This window comes from Rhinoderma darwinii, chromosome 8 (genome assembly GCF_050947455.1).
Source record: "Rhinoderma darwinii isolate aRhiDar2 chromosome 8, aRhiDar2.hap1, whole genome shotgun sequence".
Taxonomy (NCBI): domain Eukaryota; kingdom Metazoa; phylum Chordata; class Amphibia; order Anura; family Rhinodermatidae; genus Rhinoderma; species Rhinoderma darwinii.
The window spans coordinates 63,686,676-63,699,097 of NC_134694.1; the positions used below are offsets into that span (position 1 = coordinate 63,686,676).

The 12,422-nt window shown below is 42.2% G+C and overlaps 1 protein-coding gene across 2 annotated transcripts in view; it reads right to left on the reverse strand.

The window, feature by feature from the left end:
- TEX11 (testis expressed 11) overlaps positions 1 to 12,422 on the reverse strand; it is a 963,534-nt gene that overhangs the window by 439,850 nt on the left and 511,262 nt on the right. The window lies entirely within an intron of this gene.

Consider the following 12,422-nt stretch of genomic DNA (forward strand, 5'->3'; position numbering starts at 1 on the left):
AATAAAATAATTTGGTATCGCTGTGTCCGTAAAAGTCCTATCTATTACAATATACCATTATTTAACTCGCACGGTGAGTTTAAAAATGTAAAACATCAAAATAGTTTTTTGGTCACCGTAGCGCTTAAAAAATGAAATAAATAAAAAAAGTGCTCAAAAAAATGGTATGTACCAAAAAATAGTGGCAGTAAAACTACAGCTCGTCTCGCAAAAAAGCCCTCACACCGCTCAATCGACTAAAAAAATATAAAAAAAAGTTTTGGCTCTCAGAATGTGGTGAAACAGAATAAATAATTTTTTAACAAATCATTTTTTTTCCTATTTTCTGTTGTCTAAAACCTGGGTGCGTCTTATGGTCAGGTGCGTTTTATAGTCTGAAAAATCTGATAATAATTTTCTAAATATATGTTAATAAAAACTGTTCAAGATACCTCAGTATATGAATTACTTTTACTATGCAAATGACCCAACTCTCCGCAAGAGACAGTTCTCAAACTTCTGGGAAGGGGTATACCAGCATCCCCCCACAACCCCTACAGCAGCATCCAAGCTAAAAATGCAAGATCTCACTGGTTATTGCGAGCTCTTGCGTTCTATCTCAAAGAGCTCTATTTACTGTCTTATTATAGAAGTTACTGATCGTTAAGTATTAATGCAGCAATTACCGTTCTGTAACTGCTATAATAAAAACAGTCAACAGAGCCCTTTGAGACAGAATGCGAGATCTCAAGTTCTAAACTTGGATGCTGCTGTGAAGTTGTGGAAGGATGCAGTGGATGATTTGATACTCCTACCTGGAACTTTGGGACTTATCCATTTCTTAAAGTGTAACTAAACTTTAAAAAAACTTCTGATATGTCATAGTGACACGTCAGAAGTTTTGATCGGTGGGGGTCTGAGCACTGAGGCCCCCACCGATTTTTCTCGAAAAGCCGAGCAATTGGTGCTCATAGACTTTCTATTGGGCCCATACAACAATTGCTCGGTCAACAACAAAAGCCGATCAGAAACGAAGCTCACATGAGAACTTCTGCCACTTCATTTTAGCGATCAGTGGGGATCTCAGTTATCAGACCCCCACCGATCAAAACTTCTGACATGTCACTAAGACATGTCAGAAGTTTTTTTGAAAGTTTATTTGCCCTTTAAGGGACTAATGGATTTTCAAATAAAACAGGTCCCCCATTATCATTTTAAGCCTTCATCTACTTTTTCTCACGCATTAGAGAAACACAAAATTATAAAAGTAGGATGAATATTATATAACAATTTTTACCACTTGGCCTCATTCACTCAAGTTTATGTAAATATTAGCATGGTTGCTCAGTGCTTAGCACTGTTGCCTTGAAGTGCGATAGAAAAAACTATGTTTAAAATATGACAAAAATTAAAATCCTCACAAAAACCGAATTAAAAAAAATAAAAACCAAAGCAATACATCTTGACATCCTTAATCCCCTGAATGGGTTGTGCCAAGATCGACATTTATCATCTATCCACAGGGTGGGTGATAAATGTCTGATTGTTAGGGGGCCCCACCAATTACTAGAACGAGAATCTCTAGCTCACTGAACATGAGGTGTTCATCCTCAATGCATGACCGCAGGGAGGAGGAGTTTGAATGAAGCATGCACGGTGCTGCTTTATTCAAACTCTATGGAACTGATGGAGATAGCCTAGTAAAGTGCTGTACTTTATATTTTAGACCCTTCCGGACATTTCACATACATGTGCGTCATAGTTGGGAGGGGATAGCGGACACCTCGCTCTGATGGCCGAGATCAAACATAACGCCAATCTCAGACGTTTAACCACTTAGATGTCGCAGTTAATAGCATCTGAGCCATTACCCCACTGTCACCCTATGATCTTTGCGACACAACTCAATTGTGCCGATAAGTTGTCATTGCAGCGAGAACAACCAAAAAACATAGGGGACATAGCACCCACTATTATATCTATGAATGTATAACTGACACGTATATTAGTAAAATATTATAATCTTTATTAGTACATAATAAATAGCAATACGTAATATCAGAAAAAATAGCAATGATAAAAATAAGTCAGATTCCAAAGAACAGCATCAGAGTGGTATAGATGAAATTATACCTGAGGGTATACAGCAACAACCCATCTAGAGACAAACAATGTCAAATCATGCAAACCCCATGAAATATACAGGACATGTGTAGCTGTAAAAGACAGCAAAAATACACAGCCCAAATAGAAAGTAAATACTATAGGTAGATACCGAAAGTGAATACCCAATATATGAACCACACCTATAGACATGGTGGCAAGAGATGAACGTCAACCTAGATGTGGCACAGAAAAAAGAGAGCACCTTTTTTCTGTGCCACATCTAGGCTGACGTTCATCTCTTGCCACCATGTCTATAGGTATGGTTCATTTTCGGTAGTGTTATACCTTTCTCCTATTAGATAGCACTCTATTCAGAGCTATACATATATTGGGTATTCACTTTCGGTATCTACCTATAGTATTTACTTTCTATTTGGGCTGTGTATTTTTGCTGTCTTTTACAGCTACACATGTCCTGTATGTTTCATGGGGTTTGCATGATTTACCCCAAAATGTGGGTACCCCAAAATATGTACCCCAAAATGGTAACAATAAAAAACTACAGCTTGAACCGCAAAAAGAAAAAGCCCTCACACTACTCCCACACTTGAAATAAAAAGTTATAGGTCTCAGATTAGTGTGAAACCATTTATTTTAAGCAAATAGTTTTTATTTTGTAAAAGTATTCAAACATAAAAAAAACTATAACTTGGTATTGCCATAATCGTATTGACCTACAGAAACAAAGTTAGCTTGTAATTTTTACTGTGCAGTGAACATAGTAAAATCAAAATCCAAAAAACAATGGCGGAAATGCTATTTTCCATACCATCGCACAAATTTTTGTTTGATACATTAAATGGTGCCATTAACCCCTTTGCGCACCCAGATGTGCCATTACGTCCTGGGGCGGGGGGTGATGTATGGAGCGTGTTCATGTGCTGAGCACGCTCCATACGCAGCGGCCGGGACTAGCGGCCAGGAACAGCGATCGCGATGTTCCTGGCTGTTTAGCCCCTAAAATGCTGAGGTCAATCGTGACTGCAGCATCTGAGGCGTTGAAAAGAGGGGGCTGCCCCCTCCGACAGCTCATCGCCCCCCCGCAACGAGATCGGGGGGTGATAATGGTTGTCATGGCAGCCCAAGGGCCTAATGAAGGCCCCCAGGACTGCCTTAACAGACCTAACAGAGGCACAGTGAAGCCCTGCCTGTGGCACAAAAATACACAAAAATAGGTAAATATTCATCAGTATTCTCCATACTAGAGAGACTAAATAAAAACATTCATCTCAAGAAAATATAAATGACAATGCTGACATAGATGTTTTAGCCTTAAAGCAATAACTTATTAATCTCAAAATGTCTCCTCCAGGCAACAAGATGGATTCCAACTATCCAAAATGGACGCCAATCATACAAAATGGAGTTCACGCAAAATGTCATCTTTTAAACATTCCTAACCACTTCCACAGTTCCTCTGATAACAGCCTCTATTAACCCCTTCCCACACCTTAACGTAAATGCACGTCCAGGTGAGCTGTAACTTCGAGCACCTGGGCATGCAGTTAAGTCCGCGCTTTAACAGTTAACCGCCGTGCAGCGCTATACCGCAGCGGCGGTTAACTGTGCAGGGTGTCTGCCCTGCTCTCCCTGTCGAGGTTTAGAGCAGATCGGCAGCCCCCACATGCATTTGCGGGGGCTGGCGATCCTTGTCACGGCAATCAGAGGCCAGATAATGGCCTCCGGGCTGCCATGTATGGAAGCCTAGGAGGACCAGCTGGAGGCTAGTCTTTCTAGGCTTCCTGTCAGAGTGATTGTCACGTCACAATGACAGTTAGAACACATTCCACTACGTAGTTAGTATTCTAGCAGCGATCAGAGCTCAAAGTCTAAATGTCCCCTAGTGGGACAAGTTAAAAAAGTAAAAAAAAGATAATAAAAATGTTTTAAAAAAATGTAAAAATAAAAGTTAGAAGTTACATAAACAAAAAATGCTTTTTTTTCCTATAATAAGACTTTTATTATAGGAAAAAAATGAACACGTTAAAAAAAAGTACACATATTTGGTATCACCGCGTTCGTAACGACCCCATCTATAAAACTGTAATAATATTTTTCCTGCATGGTGAACACCGCAAAAAAAAAGTAAAGAAACAATGCTAGAATCATAGAATCACTATTTTTTGTTCACCACCCCTCTCAAAATATACAATAAAAAGTTATCAAAAAGTTGCATAGTACCAATAAAACTACAACCCGTCCCACAAAAAACAAGCCCTTACACAGCTTTTTTGACTGAAAAATAAAAAAGTTACGGCTCTAAGAATATGGTGACAGAAAAAATAATTTATTTTATAAATAAGTGATTTTATTGCGCAAATGCTGCAAAACATAAAAAAACGATATACATATGGTATCGCCGTAATCGTACCGACCTGCAGAATAAAATAAAATGGTCATTTACAGCACAGGGTGAATGCCATAAAAAAAAAAAAGAATAAAAAACGTCAGAATTGCTGGTTTTTGGTCACCTTGCTTGGTCAAATCGCATGTACCCAAAAATAGTACCAATGAAAACTACAGATTGTCCCGCAACAAATAAGCCCTCACACAGCTCCGGTGAAGAAAAAATAAAGAAGTTCTGGCTCTCAGAATATGGCGATGCAAAATGTGCAGTGTTCCAAAAGCGGATAAGATTGGGCACCATTTATCACTGCGACACTGGCCACACATCTATGAATTATTATTTATTTACTGCATTATGATACCCTCTTATTGTGCCCTGATGTACTCCACACAGATTACATATACCCCCTCATTATAAACTGAAATACCAGCAAAAAGCCAAATGCCTTTCCTTCCCTTCTGAGCCCTACAGTGTGCCCAAACAGCAGTTTACGTCCACCGATATGGCATCGCCTTACCCTGGAGAACCCGGTTAATATTTTATGAGGTATTTGTCTTCAATGGCATAAACTGGGCATAACATATAGAGCACTAAAATGGCATATCAGTGGAAAATTGTAATTTTCACCCTGCACCATCCGCTGCCCATTAAACCTCTTCGCGCACCACGACTTAATATGTTGTGGAGTGTGGGGGGGGGGGGGTGATGTATGGAGCAGGCTCACGAGTTTCAGCTGTGCATTACAGCTGACACCCGGGACTAACGGACAGGTACAGCGATCGCGCTGTTACAGGTGCCTGTAAAAATCACAATATACTGCAACATTAGTATTGCAGTGTATTGTACCAGCTATCTACTGATTGCTGGTTCAAGTCCCCTAGGGGGACTAATAAAATGTGTAAAAACAAAAGTAAAAATAGTTGTTATTATTAGTGAAAAAAAATGTAAAGTCCCAAAAATAAAAACTTTTCTCATTTTTTCTCTAAAGTAATGTAAAAAAATTAGAAAAATACACAAAATTGGTATCGCTGTGTCTGTAAAAGTCCAAACTATTACAATATACCATTATTTCACTTGCACAGTGAACGCCGTGAAAAATAAAGAATTTAAAAGGGCAAAATCGCTGTTTTTTGGTCACCTCGGCTCTACCAAAAAATTGAATAAAAAGCGCTCAAAAAGTTGTATGTACCAAAAAATGGTACCAATAAAAAATACAGCTTGTCCTGCAAAAAAAAACTAAGCCCTCACATCACTCTATTGATAGAAAAAGAAAAAAGTTATGGCTCTTGGAAAGCAGGGAGGGAAAAACAAAAAAGAAAAAAGAAAAAAAAATTATCAGTCCAGAAAGGGTTAATTACTTTCTAATGAAAAAACATTTATGACCACATGTGGGATAAAATCGGCTTCATCCTGAAGGCCAAAACAGGCTCAGTTAAAGTGACAGACCCTCTCATGAAAAAATGGAACACGAGCTGCCATGGCCTCTGTCATTCAGCGATAATGACAGTAGCTTGCCCCATCAGTCGCCCAGCCTGACCCTTTGCCTAAGACAAATGCCACAACCTTACAGTATCATTTTATGTCTAAAGCACAATGCACACAGTGCAACAGTTTAATATACAGGGTGGGCCATTTATATGGATACACCTAAATAAAATGGGAATGGTTGGTGATATTAACTTCCTGTTTGTGGCACATTAGTATATGGGAGGGGGGAAACTTTTCAAGCTGTGTGTTGACCATGGTGGCCATTTTGAAGTCGGCCATTTTGTATCCAACTTTAGTTTTTTCAATGGGAAGAGGGTCATTTGACACATCAAACTTATCGAGAATTTCACAAGAAAAACATTGGTGTGCTTGGTTTCAACGTTACTTTATTCTTTCATGAGTTATTTATGTCATTATGGGTGTCAGGTCCGAGCATTCCTAGATGAACAGTTTCCTGGAAAGTGGATTGGTCGTCATGGGCCAGTTGAATGGCCCCCTAGGTCTCCCAATCTGACCCCATTAGACTTTTATCTTTGGGGTCATCTGAAGGCAATTGTCTATGCTGTGAAGATACGAGATGTGCAGCAACTGAAACTACGGATACTGGAAGCCTGTGCTAGCATTTCTTCTGCGGTGTTGCTATCAGTGTGTGAAGAGTGGGAGAAGAGGGTTGCATTGACAATCCAAAACAATGGGCAGCACTTTGAACACATTTTATAAGTGGTCAGAAACTTGTAAATAACTCATGAAAGAATAAAGTAACATTAAAACCAAGCACACCACTGTTTTTCTTGTGAAATTCTCGATAAGTTTGATGTGTTTCATGACCCTCTTCCCATTGAAAAAACTAAAGTTGGATGCAAAATGGCCAACTTCAAAATGGCCGCTATGGTCAACACCCAGCTTGAAAAGTTTCCCCCCTCCCATATACTAATGTGCCACAAACAGGAAGTTAATATCACCAACCATTCCCATTTTATTTAGGTGTATCCATATAAATGGCCCACCCTGTATACACACACACACACACACACACACACACACACACACACACACACACATATATGTATAATCATGTTGGCATTCATCAACAACAACAGAATATACCCCTTGGACCACTCTCATATTAGGGTTCACTCCTGCCACCATTCTGATTCGCATGCCTCCTCCTTCTGCTATCTCCTAGTCTCACTCATGGTAAGACACCTTTGCATCAGGCTCCTGGTCCCTATCCCTATGAAGAGAGTGTCTCTGCACCAGCTTAAATTTTTATTGATGGCTGGGTGTCTAAGGACCACTCCTCTTATCTCTAGGGGTGCACTCCGGTGGCAGTGCTATTCTGGCAATTCAGGCTAGTGCTGCTGCTGCCCACTGCCCTTTTCTTCTGTTGCTGCAGGTCTAGGGGCAGTGATAGTGATGAAGCCTGCAGTTTTTTGAGGCTGCAAAGTCCATGTCACCATCCCCACAACTCATTTATGGCCCCTTACGGAAGTCAGTTCACCTGGCATCTGCATGGTTACCGATCGCCCATTCTGAATAACAGTCTGTTGAAGAGCATCTTGTTGATCCAACATCATGTAGACTTCCACTCAAAAATGTAGCAGCGTGGACTAGCAGCAGGCATTCTCAGAGGCTCCTCTGAGTCAACTGTGTCAGTAGCTACAGCTCCATCTTTGCCTGTGATCCCCTCTGCAACTCCACTCACTTCTGGTCCTTCGTGTATACCTGCACTTTGCCTTTAAGGAAGTGAGGATAAGACAGTGGTGGACAATGTTTTGTTAGATGCGTTTTAAATCTTTATTGCATCGTTTAGATAACGCAGCTCTGGGATCTTCTACCCAAGATGCCTTTGCCATCCACTTAAAAAAGATCAGGTACCACTGTTGCTGCTGCATCTAAGAGTGTTTGCACAATTAGACACCCTGAGAAATGTTCACAACTGTTTGTTTCTTTTTTTCAGTGCCTGTGCAAAAAATTACAGCATGGCCCTATTAACCCTCTACAAGCGCAGTTGTGCATGGAAAAACAGTGAAGCAGATGCAGCGCTAAATCAGAACTGCAGCCCCTTCATTTCTAAGATCGGTGAGGGTCTCAGATGTTGAATCCCAACTGATTAGAAATCTTTGTCTGACCATGTCTCCGGCAAGAAGTTGGTCTTGTTGCTTAGACACAGTGCCGAACCTGCCATGAGGCCAGGTGAGCCGACGGCCTCAGGCGGCACCACCTACCCAAACGGGGGGGGGCGGCATTTTCAGCCCGGGACTGGACCGGGGGGAGGGGCCATGCAGACGCGCCGAACGTCTGTAATACTCCTCCTCCTCTCTGACGCTGTACACAGTACATACAGCCAGAGAGGAGCAAGTCTGCAGGAGGAGCGACGAGCAGCACCAGCACCACGAGGTAAGTGCCTGCCTTGCTGGGACCGGGACGTGAGTATACTGCAGGGGGGCATTTTACCGACAGCAGAGGGCTCTATGGGGCTGGAATAATCCATCCCATAGAGCCCTCACATCACTATAATGGAAGGATTAGTGTGGGTGGGGGAGGGTCTGAGCGTCTGACTTACTGCAGAGAGCTCTATAGGGGGGATTCTGCCCCCACTTTAGAGCAGTCAGATGCTCAGACCCCCCTAACCTTCCAGTATAGTAACTAGTCAGGGCTCTATGGTGGGGGGATGATTCCCCCCTATAGAGCCCTCTGCTGTCAGTAAAACGACACCCCCCCCCCCCCTGCAGTATACTCCTGGCTTTGTAGCTTTACTGTGTTTAATTAGCGTGGGAAAGCTACAAATAGGGCTGACTGGTGAGTCTCACAGTGCACACTGCATGCAGCAGCTGCGGCAGCCAGTCTGACTGTGAGTCTCTGACCAGTCACCACCCACACGCAGCAGATAGGAGAGACTAATAGTGCCTGTCATTCAATAAACCCTCAAGTACTACAGTTTCACAGGCATTGACTCAAGCTTTCTATAGTGTAGTCGTTAGCTTGTCTGCCATACACTTGGAGGTTGCTGGTTCAAATCCCTGTTGGTTTTTTTTTTTAAATTTATTTATTTATTAATATCTTAGTTGTATTGGGCTTTGTTCATACTAGCATTAATATACGTTTACCTCTCTTCCGTCAGAGGAAGAGAGGATCAATACGTTAAACGGAAAGCAACGGCTCCATTAGAATTACCATTGCTTTCAATGGTAATTCTTTTGTATCAGCTGCTTTCCGTTTGTCTCCGTTCGCTAGGTTTCCGTTCTTTTGAACGGAAATAAAAGTTCTGCAGACTTCACTTTTGTTTCCTTTAAAAAAAACGGAAACTTAGCGAACGGAGACAAACGGAAAGCAACTGATACAAAAGAATTACCATTGAAAGCAATGGTAATTCTAATGGAGCCGTTGCTTTCCGTTTAACGTATTGATCCTCTCTTCCTCTGACGGAAGAGAGGTAATCGTATATTAATGCTAGTGTGAAAGAAGCCTTAGGGCCTGTTCACATCAGCGTTGGCTTTCCGTTCTGGGGTTCCGTCGGAGGTAACCCCGCAACGGAAAGTCAAACTGAAACCACAGCTTCCGTTTCAGTCACCATTAGCGCAGTCGACTGCGCTCTTGATTCCGTCACAAAAACTGAAACCTGCCGGAATGGTGATGAACGGAAACCATTAGCAATGTTTCCGTCACCATTGATTTCAATGGTGACTGAAACGGAAGCTGTGGTTTCAGTTTGACTTTCCGTTGCAGTGGGTTCACCCGACGGAAACCTCCCACGGAACCACCGGAACGGAAAGCCAACGCTGATGTGAACAGGCCCTAATCCTTCCCCATAAACCTGCCCCCGTTAATTAAAATAAGTATATTATATAATGTATATAGCGCTGTATCCTGTATCCGTCAGGTCAGTGGGACTGACTGATTCAGTGTCAGCGAGTCCTGCAGGATCGAGCTGTAACCGATCACATCTAAGTTCATAACTTAGATGTGATCGGTAATAGGCGACCTAATGGATTCAGGTCTCAGCGCTATATACAGCTGCTCTGTATACAGGATACAAAGCAGCTGTATCTCAAAAAGTGCAAATCATTTTCAATAAAAAGTAATTAAAACTTGCACCAATCGCAGTAATAGATATCTTTATATATCATAGTGACATGTCCGAAGTTTTCATCGGTGGGGGACCGAGCACTGAGGCCCCCACCGTTCGCTAAAACGAAGCAGCAGAAGTGCTCGGGTGAGCGCTGTGCCGCTTCATTTATGATCGACTTTCATCCGAGTGAGCGGTGTACGGACTCCTAGACTTTCTATTGAGCCTGTACACTGCTCCAAGGAAAGCCAAACAGAATTGAAGCGGCACACGCTCACCCGAGCACTTCTGCTGCTTCGTTTTAGCGACTAGTGGAGGTGTCTCAGTGCTCGGCCCCCACTGATCAAAACTTCTGACATGTCAACATTTTTTTAAAAAGTTGTTACACTTTAAAGAGAATCTTTCACCTGCCCACAGATTTGCATTTGAGTGCAGCATGTAATGGTCAGGGCTGCACAAACTCTGGGGCACTTTAAAAAAAAAATTCTACCCTCTTTCCATACTTAGATATCGGTGCTGTAATATTTGGCGCCCGATATTTAAATAACCCCATGAACTGCCAATGGGGCGGTAATTGGCAAGGGGACGTGTAACATCGCTGTGACACTGCCCAATCCGCTGCGAACAATGTCAACAGCAAGAGCTGGAGAGAGGAGATCATGTGCACACGCACGCTCTCACTCTTCAGCTCTCGGCAGGCAAGTACAAGACTGTGATCTCAGGTGAGAGATCAGTCTTGTCGTCCTTGTCTGCCGAGAGCTAAAGAGTGAGAGCGTGCGTGCACGCACAGCTCCGATGCCATGAAACAGAAGAAGAAGAATTCACACTCTTCTTCTCCTCTTGTGTTCCTTAGTGGTGGCGGAGCTGCGCGCACGCGCTCTCTCTCCAGCTCTTGCTGTAACGCTGACCGTAGCTGATTGGACAGTGTCACAGCGATGTTACACGCCCCCTTGCCAATTACCTCCCCATTGACAGTTCAGGGGGTTATTTAAATATCGGGCGCCAAATATTACAGCACTGATATCTAAATAACGAAAAAAATGTAAAGTGCCCCAGAGTTTGTGCGGCCCTCCCCATTACCTGCTGCACTCAGCTGTACATGTATGGGGAGGTGAAAGGTTCTCTTTAAAAGAAAGGTGTTATAATTTTTTATTTTTTTATTGGCCTAATTTTTCTAATTATTTTAATATGTTTCCGAAGGTAGCTATTTATTCATATGTTTGTACGTCTGTGGGGGCAGCCAGCTTTATTTTTATTTTTCATACTGCTAATTTTTGTTTTGCAGGTTCCGCTGGACCATTTGGACTACGTCGTAGATTGATTGTTCTACTTCGCTGATTTAAGCTTTATTTCTTTTTTTTTTTTAATAAAATGGTTAAAGTGGATTGTGTGGAAGAGTTGTCATTTCAATAAAATAAATGTCTTTATGTCTCTGTTTTTTAATACTTTATTACCGCCTTAGTAATGGCAGCTGTCTGAGAGCGTCCATTACTAAGAAGGGGCTTAGTGTTAGCCAGTAATAAGGCTATCACTAACCCATATTATTACCCCGGTACCCACCGCCACCAGGAGTACTGGGAAGATCTGGGTACGATCCAGCACCCGACTGTCTGAAGAGAAGGGCGGGTACTGGGGTGGCCGCAGGCAGGTAATATCAGGCTCGGAATGGCCTAAAACCATGGCCCTTCCCACCCTGGTAATGCTAGGCTGCTGCTGCTTTATTGTATCTGGCTGGTTATGAAAAATGGAGGGGATCTCACGTAATTTTTTTTCTATTTCTTTTTTTAAAAAGACGTGGGGTTACCGCTATTTTTCACAACCAGCCAGATACAATAAAGCAGCTGCAGCCTAGCATCCCCAGGGTGGGAAGGGCCACGTTTTTTATCCCTTCCCAGCCTGGTAAAACCAGCCTGTGACCGCCCTGCTGCCTTACCGTCGCTTCAGATGGTCGGGTACTGGATCGTACTCCCCTCGCGGCAGTGAGAACCGGGGTAATTATAGGGGTTAGTGATAGCCTTTTTACTGGCTATCACTAAGCCCCTTCTTAGTAATGGACGCTCTCAATCAGACAGCAGCCATTACTAAGGCCATAATAAAGTATTAAAAAAAAACACAAGAAAAACTTTTATTGAAATCTAAACTCCCCCATGCAATCCTCTTTCACCATTTTTTTTTATTTTTTTAAAAGTAGATCATCGGAGTAGTCCAATGTATCTACGACGTAGTCCAAACTCTACAGCGGAACCTACCAAAAAAAAGCAGTATAAAAATGTAAAAAACTTAAATTTGCCACAATAGTCACTCGATATAACTATACTGTAATCACTTATATGGTTTGCAGATATCTTGTGTATAACTGGCATCTACCTCTAT